Consider the following 4,136-nt stretch of genomic DNA (forward strand, 5'->3'; position numbering starts at 1 on the left):
ATCTCATTCGTTCTCATGAATGAGTTTCTTTTAAATAAAAACTATGTATGTTTTGCCATACTTCCACCAGACAAAACCCATTCCGTCTTTTTACCGTAGCTGGTCTTCAAGATGTAGCAGTTAGAGTCTGGCACCATTACTCTCTATTAATCATCACCTAGCAACTACGTAACTCATGCTTGGTAATGCAGTTCCAACTTCATTCCTAGCTGAATGGAAAATATTTGTTTTGTGGAAAACTTTGCCTTCACCATAAATATGTACTTTCTTGCTTCCTCATATAAGGCTGAGTTCCCTCAAAATAGAAATAAATTTTCATTGTAACATTTTGAAACATACAGAAATAGGACATGATAGAAATCTCCACACTACTCAAATCATAAAACAAGATTCAGTATGTATCAGTTGTTCATATGATCGAAATATTATTTTTAGGTTTTATTATTTCTGATATAGTTGTGTCGCTATTGTATAGGTAGGTGATTTAATTTTAATAAGCAATCAAAATTTCTAAAAAGACAGTTTTTTTTTTGGAAAACAGGGTTAAGAGAATGAATTTAATCTACAGAAGACAAAAATAGGAAGATTTTGGAAATTTTAATTTGCATTTAATTTAGAAAAAAATAAATACCACAAAATATTTTTTTCTAATGTAAGTTAACAAATTCCTATTTTCTGTGTTAAAGTTTAAAGTAAAAGACAATCAAATTAAAACAGCAATGCTTATGTTATTGCTTTGAAACAGCAAGTCTCCAGTAGTAATTGGATATTTAACTTAAGGAAAAAGTATTATATTACTTGGCACTTCAATAAATATGGCCAGTTAGTGGTATACAGCACACTAACTTCAAAATCTCTATAATACTTCAATGATTGTGGAAAATGTGTTACAAAATGTATACTTTTAAATACATATTAGCTGAACATACTTAAATATTTAATGAAGAAATCATATTGATTTGAGTGGATTAAAATTAAAATAATGTTATATATTATTTTAGATTCTGGACAGTTGTAATTGCAATATTAGAGTACCATACTTGGTGGTGACTTGAATTTATTAAAACACGGGACAAATATCCAGGGAAAATAAAAACTATCTCAAATAAAGATAAATGATCATTAATCTCCTTAAACTCAACTCATGTATCAAACAACTCTAAGTCTGAAGTAATTTCCTCCTGATTTTATATGCCAATATATTTGTAATATGTTTCTCAAAGAATTTACAGCCTGGATGGGAGAAACCTTTCTGAAGATCATTGGAAACATGACCATTGTCAGTCATCGTAGTTGACTAGTGCATACAACAGTAAGGAAACAAAAACTGAAGGCCTTCCTTCCTTCCCAATTCCACCACATTCACCAACGAGTTTACTAAACAGAAGTCACTGTTTTTTCAGTTCATGTGTTTCTATGTTGTATGTCTGATATTGCTATTAAATACGCACCATTCTGGAAGTCAAATTTATTTACTTTTTAACAGTCTTTTACAATTTACCCCATAACACAAACATCACCCACACACACACAGACTCATATGTGCATATACACGCAAAAATGCTGATAAAAAACATAACTCAGTATCATGTGTAACTTCTAATTCCAGATAGAAGTTAAATAAATTTTGGTCCCGAATTTCATTGAAATAGTACTCTTAAGTAACTTTATCAGATGAATCCAATTGCTAAAATCTGAACTTTATTGTAACTACAAAACTTCAAATTTTAACATTTTTTATTTATTTTTAATTTTATAGATTTAGCAAATATAAGTGCAGTTTTGTTACAAGCATATATTGCATAGTGGTGAGGTCTGCACTTTCAGAGTTCCTATTACCCAAATAGTTTACAATGTGCCTAACAGATAACTTTTCTTCCCTCATCCTACTCACTTCCCCCACCCTTTTGGAGCCTCCAGTATCTATTATTTTACTTGTATGTCCATGTGTACCCATTGATTATGTCCCACTTATAAGTGAGAACATGTAGTATTCAGCTTCTGTTTCAGAGTTATTTCAATGAGGATAATGGCCTCCAGTTCCATCCATGTTGCTGCAAAATACATGATTTTGTTTTTTTTTTATGGTTCGGTAGTATACACACACATATATGCACATGCATACACACACACACACACACACACACACACACACACACAGGATACTTTTTATTTATCCAATCATCAACAGAGGATTGGATAAATAAAATGTTATATATGTATACATATAATGTAAGTATACATACAATATGTATATATAATGAATATATATAATATGCATATATCTAATGTATATATACACATACTATGTATATGTATAATGTATATATACACATACTATGTATATGTATAATGTATATATACACATATAATGCGAAATGTATATATACACATATGTGTGTGTGTATACATATGCTTTTATATAGGTATTACACATATATATGTCACATTTTATTTATCCAAACCTCTGTTTCTGTTGATGAACATTTAGGGGATTTCCTGTCTTACCTATTTTGAATAGTACTGTGATAAGCATACAGATGCAGATGCAGATGTCATTTTGATATAATGACTTATGTTCAATTAGGTAGGTACTCAGTAGTTGGATTGCTAGATTGAATAGCAGTTCTATTAGTAGCTTTTTGAGAAATCTCCATACTGTTTCTTATAAAGATTGCACTAATTCACATTACCACCAACAGTGTATAAGAATTCCCTTTTCTCACATCCTCACCAACATCTGATTTTTGACTTTGTAATAATAGCAATTCCTTCTCTTGTAAGATAGTATCTTGTGATTTTAATTTTTAATTTTTCTTATGATTAGAGATTTAAGCATACTTTCATTTTCTTTGGCTGATTGTATGTCTTCTTTTGTGTAATTTTTTAATGTTCTTTGCCCATTTTTTAACGAGATTATTTGTTTATTCTTTGTTGAGTTGTTTGAGTTTCTTGTAGATTGTATATATTAAGCATTTATGAGATGCATAATTTGCAAATATTTTCTCCAATTTTTAGATTATCTGTTTATTTTGTTGATTATTTATTTTACTGTGTGAAAGATATTCAGTTTAAGTCTCATTTGTTTATATTTGTTTTTGTTGCATTTGCTTTTGAGAACTTTGTCACGAATTATTTGCCGAAGCCAATGGCTGGAAAAGTTTTCCATGGGTTTTCTTCTAAAGTTTTCTATTTCTGGTTCTTATATTTAAGTCTTTCATTGATATTCAGTTAATTTTTTATATGGTGAGAGACTTGCATCCAGTTTCATTCTTCTGCGTATGACTATCCAATCTTTCCAGCACCATTTATTGAATAGGGTGTGATTTCCCCAGTATATATTATACCACAAGTCTATAGTAACCAAAACAACATAGTATTTTTATAAAAGTAGACCTGTAGATCAATGGAACATAATAGGGAACACAGAAATAAATCCAGACACACCTACCATTAACTGATCTTCAACAACATTTGAAATTTTATATGATGATTTTCAAACACTTTTTTGCATCTTCTGAGTTAGTATGCTATCTTTCCCACTAGAGTAATTCAAGCAAACCCTATAAGCATTTCAGAGATAGCTCACAAGAAGGTACCATTTGCCAACAAAGCTGTTTATCCTAATAAAACAATCTCTGCCTCAGAGTCTCAAACTGATGGCCAGAAGGCAGCTAAAGGGGGAATTTGATATATAAGAATAAAAAATGAATAAACACTAATAAAATAGATATTTTATTGTATTTCAATGGAAAATAACAACAGAAACACTGTATTTGCCTTACCAGTAATGATGGCTAACCTTTAATAAATATCCACTGTGTACCAGGTTCATTTCAAAGAGCTTGCAATGAATTAAGAAGTTTTGTAGTCATACACTATCAGGGAGGAAATATAATTAAAATTTTCTTTTTAACAACAAAGAAACTGAGACAGAGGAGTTCAGTGATTTGCCAGAGGTTATGGTCCTGATAAGTGACAGAGCTAAGTTGCTGGATGCAGAGTCCATGCTCTAAGTCTCTGCACTATATGATGTTTCCATGGCAGCAATAGACTGAATCTAAATACATGTTGCATCCTTTAGATATTGCACACCCTGTGCAGCCCACTATCATCTCTCCACTTCTACTTGTTGT

The sequence above is a fragment of the Rhinopithecus bieti genome, unplaced genomic scaffold (genome assembly GCF_001698545.2).
Source record: "Rhinopithecus bieti isolate Rb0 unplaced genomic scaffold, ASM169854v2 scaffold_63560, whole genome shotgun sequence".
NCBI classification, from domain to species: Eukaryota; Metazoa; Chordata; class Mammalia; order Primates; family Cercopithecidae; genus Rhinopithecus; species Rhinopithecus bieti.